Below are 11,373 nucleotides of genomic sequence, written 5' to 3'. Positions count from 1 at the left end.
GAGAATAGTGCCATTGAAATGTTTTGGTGCACTCAAACGGGCTTTTCCCCACTCATATCATTTAGACTGTAATGTCCGATGAAAATAAATAAATAAATCGAATGGGACAGAAAAAACCTTTTTACGCGAAAAATTTGTAATAATGCAATGTTTTATTAAATTTACTCACCTCCGATTTTTCGCGTAAATTGAGGGTCTAGTGTACTTGAATATGAGAAGGATTGTTTGCAAAGTGAGTGTCGCGTTTTCTCACAGCTGGTCAAACACAACATATTGTTACGATGGCGAAATTCCATGAATTAAAAATCGAATCGAATTCCTACCGAACCCACCATATTTACTAGATTAAGCCCCCAGCTGCATTATTTTTTATTTTCAGATTTAATAAAAAGGTTGCGCTGGGAAATGGTTTGCATCGGATGATGCGGTCATCACTGGGACTTCAACGTTTCTTAAGCAAAGTAGAAATCGTTGTATAAACACGCTGTAGAAATGTTGAAACGGAAATTTGGAACGAAAGCATTATCATTATCATTTCAACTATCCAAACTAACCAAAGCTTAGATCAATGCAACGAAAACACTAAAATTCCATCACCATATCATAGTTGGAAATATAGGTACAAATTAAACTGTTAATGTAACATTATACAACAAATCATGGTTTCATCTCAATTACCACAGAATAGGGGCCGGATTGAAATCATTGAAACAGTTATTATGGGTCCATTGCGGAGGATAAGCCGACAAAACCGTCTACATCAGGAGTGACGGGAATAATTGAAAACGATCACCGCACATAACACGTGATAGCCCGGTCTGGCATTGCTTCGATGATAGCCCGAAAAATGGATTGCCGCCACAGTGAACGGGGCCCATAAATCGGTTTACTGGGACACTACAATTGCATACAATAAACAATTATTACGCAATTGGCATCGCAGTGAAATAAATCGAAACTAAATTATTTTTAATCGTGGCGAAAGGCGAATTGAGTGTGCCGTTGCTCTTCCGTGCCTAGGCAAAATGGTTGCTGTGATTCTTGCGTGCGAGTTTGTCGACGGTTTGTCATTTCACGTGACAGACGGGACAAACGACATCATTGGATGAAGGTTACCTTGGAGTCATATCCTGTCACGCTGGAAGACGGTCGCTTCGCAGCAATTCAAATGCAGAGGAAATAGCACACCAGCCGTTATTCAATAACTGTCGCATCTGGGCTCACAGTGCAATCGATATTTATTAGATATGATAGGCATCTTCAATCTCCGGACCGCCACTCGAGCCTATTGATGCTCCGGCAAAAAGGGATGCTCGGGAATGCCACGGCTTCGATGAATATTAAATCCTCACACCACCTGTGAGGATGTGTCAACTACGCTTCACGTGATATCGAATGGCATATGACGACTGTCACTGTTGGCAATGGGTTGGGCTGAAAATGTCTACCTGGGTGGAATGAATACTGCAAAATACGAACAATCGGTCATCTGGAAAAACGGAAAGCATCTTAACCGGGTAGTGTTAACTTGATTTATTCGCTGTTCTTCTGTCTTCGATAAATATCAATTTGAATTCTATAGAATTTACCTGCGATGAGGTGAGTATCAGCTGTCGATTGGTGACAATTGAATTATTTGTGATGCCATAATGCTCCCCATTTACATTACTGTAGGTATAATGGAGACGACGTCATTGAAAATGAAATGTCAACAAGCTTCTCTATGGGAAATCGCATCAAGGCTTCCCTCTGTGAAATCAAACCTGTTAGGAATATCGTACTTCAAACCCGTTTTCAAGTTGTCATGTGTCGAAGGATATTACCAAGGAAACTGGCTGCTTTGATGTTCCTTAACTTACGGTGGCATTCACGATTGTGGAGGTTGTGTGCACATTCGTTCTCAGTTACGAACCGATGGATGCAGTTAGTTTTCTTATCTTCCTATCGCCATTATTGACGGGTCAGAGAAATCCGAATTTTCAAATTTTGAGATATCTAGGAAAAAACAATAATATACTACTTCTTGGACACAACAGCACAACAATGCATCGTAGCTCTGGCAGAAAAGATAGCAGATCTCATTCTAACTAATGGTGTTAGTAGGGGAGAGTCAGCAGCCTTATTGTGTGAAAATTTATGCCTGGCCATGAATTTGTATGTCATCGTTTTCCTGCACCGAAAGGGAAAGGAATTTAAGTAAAGGTAAGGGTTAGAGTAGGAAAGAAGAAAATCGACGACACGAAAGTAAAAGTCAATTTTGCATCCCAAACGAGAATTTAAAGCAGAAGTACATTCAATACCTCTGAGATTTTCGGGTTTTGAAGTTGCAATCAACTCTTCAAACCCCAGAATCAATTGATCAAATTTTGAATAATACTATCCCATGTATCAAAAAGGCATTAGAGTGGTCATGAAGTTATATTTTTACAAAAAGTTATATCGACAATTATGATACATAATATCATGCAAGTTTAAATTAATACAAAATTTCTTATTTGAAGCGAAATTGATTTCTACATTTGCCGCAATACGTTCACTTAGCGTATTTATTTTTACTGATTTTCTAGGTGTTGAAGATATCTTACGATTTTGTCTGTTTTTTGTGCACATTTCAGGACAGTTGCTGATTCTTTCTGTTTTTTTTTCTCGGTTCTTGAGCAGTGGCCCGGGGCAGCTCATTTCCTACTTATGAAACATTTTTTGCATCATTCGAACGTAGTGAAATCCATAAAATCCTATTCTCTGATACTGAAATTATCATTATTCTCTGCAAAACTGAAGAAACAAAATTCCATTACAAATTATATCTTATATCCAATAATTTACATTGTCGTCTCAAAAATTGAGTTTTTTTTACCTTTTAAGTAATCAAGTAATTTAAATGAAATTTTGTATGAAAATCTCAAAAATTAGTTATTTCAAATACAATAAAGAAATAAACAAATGTCTTCAATCCTTTTCGATAAAACATGAACAGGCGTTACGTAGCGTTACACGGGTTGCTTTTTTGTAAGTTATAAGCGTTACGAAGTGTTACATGCGTTACTTTTTTGTAAGTTATAGTCGTTACGAAGCGTAAGATATAAGTGTTACGAAGCGTTACATGCGTTATTTTTTGTAAGTTGTAGTCGTTACGAAGTGTTACTTTTTGTAAGTTAAAAGTGTTACGAAGCGTAAGTTATAGGTGTTACGAAGCGTTACATGCGTTACTTTTTTGTAAATTATAGTCGTTACGAAGCATTACACGTGTTACTTTTTTGTAAGTTATAGTCGTTACGAAGCGTTACATGTGTTACTTTTTTGTAAGTTAAAGGTGTAACGAAGCGTTACATGCGTTACGTTTTTGTATGTTATAGGTGTTACGAAGTGTTAGATGTGTTATTTTTTCATAAATAAGATGCGTTCGGCAGCGTAACATGCGTTACTTTTTTGTTAGTTATAGTAGTCAAGAAGCGTAACATGTGTTATTTTGTAAGTTATAACGTTACAAAGTGCTACAAGCATTACTCGTTTGTAAGTTATGAGTTTTGGGCGTCGCGAAGCGTTACATGCATTAATTTTTTGTAAGTAATAGGTGTTACGAAGCGTTACTTTTATATGTCATATTGCATTCCAAGCGTTACATGCGTTACTTTTTTTAAGTTATAGGCGTTACGAAGCGTTCCATGCGTTACTTTTTGTAAGTTAAAGTCATTACGAAGCGTTACTTGCGTTATTATTTGTAATTTATTGTCGTTACGAAGTGTTACTTTTCTGTAAGTTGAAGGCGTTACGAAGCGTAAGTTATAGGTGTTACGAAGCGTTACATGCCTTACTTTTTTGTAAGTTAAAGGCGTTAGGCAGCGTTACATGCGTTACTGTTTTGTAAGTTATAGGTGTCATGAAGCGTTACATGGGTTACTTTTTTGTAAGTTATAGGCGTTACGAAGCAATACATGCGTTACTTTTTCGTGAGTTATGGTCGTTACGAAGCGTTACATGTGTCACTTTTTCGTTAGTAATAGGCGTTATGAAGCGTTACATGGGTTACTTTTTTGTAAGTTATAGGCGCTACGAAGCGTTACACGCGTTATTTTTTGTAAGTTTTAAGCGTTACATGCGTTACTTTTGTGAAAATTCTAGGCATTAGTAAGCATTACATGTGTTACATTTTTGAAAGTTATAGGCGTTACGAAGCAATACACACGTTACTTTCTTGTGAGTTATGGTCGTTACGAAGCCTTACATGTGTCACTTTTTCGTAAGTAATAGGCGTTACAAAGCGTTACATGGGTTATTTTTTTGTAAGTTGTAGGCGTTAAGAAGCGTTACATGCGTTATTTTTTGTAAGTTTTATGCGTTACGAAGCGTTACATACGTTACTTTTTTGTGAGTTGTAGACGTTACGAAGCATTGCATGTGTTACTTTTTCGTAAATAAAAGGCGTTTGGCTGCGTCCCATGCGTTACTTTTTTATTAGTTATAGTAGTCAAGAAGCGTTACATGTGTTACTTTGTAAGTTATAACGTTACAAAGCGCTACAAGGATTAATCGTTTGTAAGTTATGAGTTTCGGGCGTCGCGAAGCGTTACATGTGTAACTTTTTTGTAAGTTATAGGTGCTACAAAGCGTTACGAAGCGTTACATGCATTTCTGTTTTGTAAGTTATAGGTGTTACTAAGCGTTACCTTTATAAGTAATATTGCATTACGAAGCGTTACATGCATTATTTTTTTAAGTTATAGGCGTTACGAATCATTACATGCGTTACTTTTCTGTAAGTTAAAAGTTATACCAAGCGTTACATGGGTTACTTTTACTGTTAGCGCTAGTCGTTACGAAGCGTAAGTTATAGGTTCTACGAAGCGTTACATGCGTTACTTTTTTGTAAGTTAAAGGCGTTACGAAGCGTTAGTTATAGGTGTTACGAAGCGTTACATTTTTTTGTTAGTTATAGTCGTTACGAAGCGTTACATGTGTTACTTTTTCGTAAAGAAGAGGCGTTCGGCAGCGTTACATGCGTAACTTTTTTGTAAATTATAGGTGTTACGAAGCGTTACATGCATTACGTTTTTGTAAGTTATAGGTGTTGCGAAGCGTTACCATTATGAAGCGTTACATGCATTACTTTTTTTAAGTTATAGGCGTTACGAATCATCACATGCGTTACTTTTCTGTAAGTTATAGTCGATACGAAGCGTTACATCCGTTACTTTTTTTGTTAGTTATAGTCGTTACGAAGCGTTACATGCGTTATTTTTTGTATGTTATAGTAGTTACGAAATGTTACTTTTTTGTAAGCTACAGGCGTTACAAAGCGTAAGTTATAGGTGTTACGAAGCATTACATGTGTTACTTTTTTGTGAGTTATAGTTGATACGAAGCGTTATATGTGTTACTTTTTTGTAAGTTATTGGCGTTACGAAGCGTTACATGCGTTACTTTTTTGTAAGTTATAGATGTTACGAGGCGTTACATGCGTTACTTTTTTGTAAGTTATAGGCGTTACATGCGTTTCTTTTTTGAAAATTAAAGGTTTTACGAAGTGATACCTTTGTAAAGTTGTAGGCGTTACAAACCGTTACTCTTCGGTAAGTTGTATGCGTTACGAAGCGTTACATGCGTTACCTTTTGGCAAGTTATAGGCGTTACGAAGCGTTGTATGCGTAATTTTTTTGTAAGTTATAGGTGTTACGAAGTGTTCAGGAATCAGGAATCAGAACAGATTGACGCGAATGGCACGTTCCCCGTGTTGTCTGGAGATTTGTGCCTTGCCGCAAGATCTGTATTATCATCATTTTCCTGAAGGGAGAGGAAAGACTGAAAGGAAGGAGCAGGGTAGTTTAGGAGCTGGGTAATTTAGGAGAAAATGACGACACAATACATGTAAACAGAAGTTAATTCTGCACCCCTAGGGGTGCTGAACATTCTGTTGGACTGCACAAAGAAAAACATATAACCAGAAGTAAATTCTGCACCCATAGGATGCTGAACAATCTGTTTTAACCTTTACTGTAGATTCAATTCTCTTGATTATTCCTGCCGAATAGTTCGAACAGAAATCTTCTGAAAACCGTAGTTCAGTTTTAATTTCTGATTGTTAAGAAGATTTAGAAAGCCACCGTCAATACTGCTGAACAGCTGGGTTTTGCAGATATATCCGCTTCAGAACATCATTCTCCGTCAATTTTTCCTCGAGATCCCATGGAATAACGAAAGAAATTCTGTTCTGATGTAGACAGTAAGGTTCTATCACGAACCTATTTTCGCCCGCCTGTTCGTTTATCATTTCGAGCCTCTGTCTGAGCCAGGTCGAGCTGTCTTTGTTGTCCGAATGAAACCAGACAACCCCGAACCTGAGTCCGCACCCATTGAAGCTCGGAATGAAAGACGTAGGAGGCGTAGTAAAGAGGAAATTATTTAAAATCCTCATCAGATTGTCCTTCAGATCTGTTGTAAACAATCCATTTAACATACGAACCTGAAAACGCTCTGTTGAACTGGGTTTATTTTCCTCGGAATGAGGTTTTGTACGCCCAGATGGTTTCTTACGGAGTCTTTTGTTTTGATTCCGTTCGAAACTTTTGCCTTTTGTCTTCTTCGCATTCGGATTTCCATCGCCAGATGCCGTGATCCGATCACTCCGAGAGTCAGACTCGCAGTTTTCGGGTTTCCGACTTGCAGGAGATGTAGCGCCGGAATTTCCAAAGGTCAGGACTGATTTCGTTTCCATCTTGAATTAAAAAGAAATCTTCAGATGGTACGGAATGGTAATTTTTAGAAAAAAATAGCTTGGATTACCAACTACTCGCTATGGCGGTTCAAAGTAAAAGAGAGATATACAGCGATTTGGGATAAGTCGCTGATATAATCTTTAATAGTATTAAATTTCACTACTAATGTTCTTTACGGTTGTAGTGAAAAACTACCCTAATGTAGAATCAGTGTATTGGTACACTATGTAACAGACGAATCCATTCGGAAGCAACTAGTTTTGCTAGTAAAATCGTGTAATGAGAGAAATGGGAAGATTTCTTATCAATAGGCTAAGGCTTTATTCCAAACCTGTATGCTAGCAGTTAACGCTAGATGATACTAGTATTGTTAGTATTGTGTGAGGAAGAATGGTACTACACAAGAACAACCAGCAGACAAATGATACCGAACTTGCGCACATATGTCCCAAAACTTTTGCTCTGTGATGTACCATCAACGCAGAAGATATGTAATTGTATATAAAAAACAGCAAATCCTAGTGACGAGATAAGCCACACAGATGCTGTATGCATATCAACTGATATTGTAATCACACCACAATAGTCGAACGGACTTATCCAGTGTGTAATGAAGGAAATAAGAAAAACAGAAAAAAATGCCATGTGTTAACATGCAATACACGAATAAGGTCGCTTACCATCGTGTTGGAGATTTATATCAAACCTGTAAACTGGCAGTGTGCGATAGATGCTGCCGGTGAGTGACCGATAATACATTTCGCGCACAGACACCAGCTGGTAGTGCAAAGTGCACTTGTAGTGAATATTTTTAATCACACTATCAACTAAAACATAGAGACGGCGGCCATTAGATGGTCGGTTTTCGGTATTTTTATCACCAAAAATACTGCTAATAGAAGCCACTTTGATGAAAGAATTGCACTAATATAGGGCAAAAATCACCCTTGAACACAGGAAGAACATTGCTATGATATCACAACGCACTGTTTTCACCTGATAAACCGAGTTTTCGGAGAGTGTTAGCGGTTTCGCGTCCACTACCCAAACACAAACACTAACACTCCAGTTCCTATTTTTGTGGCCTTTTACGACATGGAACAGGAAACCAGTGGATCAATTCTTGGTGAAAAATAATTCCGCCGGATGCCACACGGCTTACCTGTTTGGTGGACTTATACCACCGGTACAGGTGGACCGTGGCGTTATTCTTAGCCAGTTGGGAAACCGCTACCGACTAGAGCTGTGCGCCGATCAAAATTGTCAACATCGGCGGATGAAACGTCTTTTTGACCAGCGGCGGCGGCGAATCGGCGTGACGCTATTTCCTGAAAACATCGGCGGCGGAGGCGGCGCGATTCGGCGTAATCAATTATAAACATATTAAAAAATTAAATATTGATTCACACAGGACAATTTCTCTATCTTATTGTTTTGTCGACCTACAATCAAAGATCCTAATGTTTATGTGATCCATTAAAGCCAACGTAGTGAATAGAGATGGTAAATGGTTTCGAATGCATCGAATTAGAAGAGAAATTGAGATGAGTATAAGTGCGATCATTTGGAGATGGTTGACTATTGTTTAAATAAATATTTCATTCATATACGAAGGGTTTTTTTTATTATGAGCAAGTTTTTTCGGTTTTTTAACGATATCAAACTAACTGGAGATTATAAGAGATTATAATTATATCACATTCTTTCTCCTCTTATAATCTCCAGTTAGTTTGATATCGTTAAAAAACCGAAAAAAGTAAAAATTACTGACTGACCAGAAGTCATAAATAAAAAAGTAAAAAGTAAAAAATTTTTGATGGGATTCCATCACACACAGCGATGAATGAAGCGCTGTCCGTGCGCCGCTTGCACCCTGGGACGCATAGCCATACGCTACAACTCCAGGCACTCAAGCAATAGTTTCGGACAAATCTTCCATTCCGGTGTTATAACTAACTGTATGAGAAAATATCAACACAATGAAAACACATTGTGTGAGAAACCGTCGTGGGCAGAATGTGACAACTTCTCGTAACTTTACTTTTGCCGGTTCGGACAGTAAATGGCAAATGACCTTTGCCTTTACTTTCTGACATATCAGAGACTCGGATGACTCGTATCGCTAAGATGCCTAAGTTCGACTCCTCTGGTAGAAGGTAAAAGTTTAGATACGAGAAGCCTTCTGCTAACTCAATGACCGTTGTCACGTCTCACTTTTCCGCACTTTATTCTTCACATCCTTGCTCTTCCTTGAGTACTATGGCTCTATGATTTCATATTCTTTCTCCTCTTATAATCTCCAGTTAGTTTGATATCGTTAAAAACCGTAAAAAGTAAAAATTACTGACTGACCAGAAGTCATAAAAAAACAAAAATTATGAGCAAGAAATTTGAAGTTTTATTCGGAACTATTTTTCAAATCGCTTTTTACATAGTTGATAATTATCATGTATAAAAATCGTTTTATCAACTCAAAAAATAAGTATATCTTTTTCGTACGTATGTAATTAACATAAAATCGATTTGGCGCTCAAATTCATTCAGATATCAAAATTAATATCAAATTAACAAATTCAAATTTTAAATACTCCACATTTGTAACGATTTCTTAAAAAATCGGGTAAATTCATTTGAAAAGTCATAGTAGAAGTAGAAGAAAATGTTTTTACTTTGAGTTGGTAACGTTGATCTTAATTTATTGTGCTAAAACTAACGTTTATTTAGAATGGAGCATGAAACTTTGTTCAAAACCATTTTTCAAATGCCCGGAAATAACAAATAAAGTATCCAAAATAAATGGTACTCGATCACTAAACATTCTAGTACCTGAGAAATCAACACTACACTGGTTTCTAAAAAAATGTTAATCCGAAAAAACCTAACATTATTTATTTTTTTCGGAAGAACCCTCCTTTTCTTGGTTCCATTTTCAGATTTCGCGACCGATAATGTTGCGATAATGTGCCAATAGCTCAAAACCTTTCAAATAAAGACAGAAAATAGACTTTGAATCAAATGACATTGGCTTCGGTTGACAACGGTAGTACTGATTTTCAGTATAAGTAGGAGGAAAGTGACTGTACTGTAATTTTCAATGAATTTTCATGAAAACTGTAAACAATTTTCCACATTGATAAAATCATTTTTTCGGCTGATGTAATATTATCGGCGGCGCGATTAAAATGGGATAACCGGCGCGCTGACCATCTTTTTCTTAAATTGGCGGCGTGTCGAAATTATCGGCGGCGTCGGCGTGGCGCGGCGGCGCACAGCTCTACTACCGACACTACACGGCTATCTAGGCTGCTCAGAGAGGGAAGTTGACATTGATGGAAGCGTTGTATGCGTAATTTTTTTGTAAGTTATAGGCGTTACGAAGTGTTACATGCGTTTCCTATTTCTATGCGTAATTTTTTTGTAAGTTATAGGCGTTACGAAGCGTTGCATGCGTTACATTTTTGTAATTCATAGACGTTACGAAGTGTTACATGCGTTACTTTTTGTATTTTATAGGCGTTACGATGTGTTACATGTAACTTACTTGTATGTTATAAGCGTTACATGTGTTACTTCTTTGTAAGTTATAGATGTTACGAAGCTTTACACACGTCACATGTATGTTATAGGTGTTAAACAGCGTTACATAAGTTTTATTATATTGAAGAGCCACTTATTCCCGAAATCTACAGTAAATATCAAAATTCTGAAATGATTAGAAATGATTAATTGGTCCTACAACGACATGGAATATACTGATCAAAATTAACATGATGATATATCTTATCGAAACGAAAATTTGTATCTCATTTTGAAGGAAAATGATCATAATTATTATTCAAGTGAACTTACTGTTCTATTCTATCCATGAATGATTTAGTTCTTTTCTTGATTTAAGAGTGTTCAATAAATTTAAATGTTATTTCACATGATTATTTATATTTATGGTTTCAATATTTTAAATGCTATCGACAGCCGCGTGCCTTGAGGGGGAATCAAAAATTGGTAGCAACAGTGCGACTAGAACCGAGAAACATTAGGCAACAAAGTACGCCCGTTAATCGGCTGAGCCACAACACAGAAAAATTATTAAATTCACAGATCTTGTAAGTCCACATATGACTCAATTCATAAGAACTTAATTCGTTAACTGACTGAATTTTACAAGAATGACTTAAATCTATGACACACATACCCAGCCGACATTCACGCAGCTAGTAGTAGTAGTAGTAGTAGTAGTAGTTCAATTTAAAATAAAATGAGGCAATGTTAGATTCGAATCATAAGCTTCGATATTTTCTTCCAATGCTTTCCAGAACATCCCTAGAGCTCAGTATAAGCGAAGGCGTTGGTTGTGGTCTACATTTCATTATACGAACTGAGTAACAATACTATCAATTAATTGTCACTCCACTAAAACCATCCAATAATTTGTTGAACGTGTGGCACGCTTGTGGTAGATCTGTGCTTATCATCCACTCTAGAATATTCCAAGAACGATTATTATAGCCCAGTTTCAACCACAATTTCATTCCAAGATTCCCGCAGCGAAAGTTGGCGAGAAGAAATCTTCTGCCACCGGCATCTTTTACCACTAAACCAAACTTAAGTACAAGTTATTTTACTTCGTTGCATTTGCTTCACTTTTCCAGAAAACTTACCG

The 11,373-nt window shown here is 37.0% G+C and overlaps 1 long non-coding RNA gene across 1 annotated transcript; it reads right to left on the bottom strand.

Moving 5' to 3' along the window:
* Positions 1 to 1,274: 1,274 nt before the first annotated feature.
* On the bottom strand, positions 1,275 to 6,706 carry LOC131432396 (uncharacterized). Its single transcript, XR_009229854.1, has 5 exons — positions 6,461 to 6,706; positions 2,586 to 2,775; positions 1,824 to 1,995; positions 1,590 to 1,763; positions 1,275 to 1,489 (listed from the first exon to the last, which is right to left on the bottom strand). It is a non-coding gene; the product is annotated as an uncharacterized LOC131432396 (long non-coding RNA).
* Positions 6,707 to 11,373: the final 4,667 nt, after the last annotated feature.

The sequence above is a fragment of the Malaya genurostris genome, chromosome 2 (genome assembly GCF_030247185.1).
Source record: "Malaya genurostris strain Urasoe2022 chromosome 2, Malgen_1.1, whole genome shotgun sequence".
NCBI lineage: Eukaryota > Metazoa > Arthropoda > Insecta > Diptera > Culicidae > Malaya > Malaya genurostris.
This window is presented reverse-complemented; position numbering and strand designations above follow the sequence as displayed.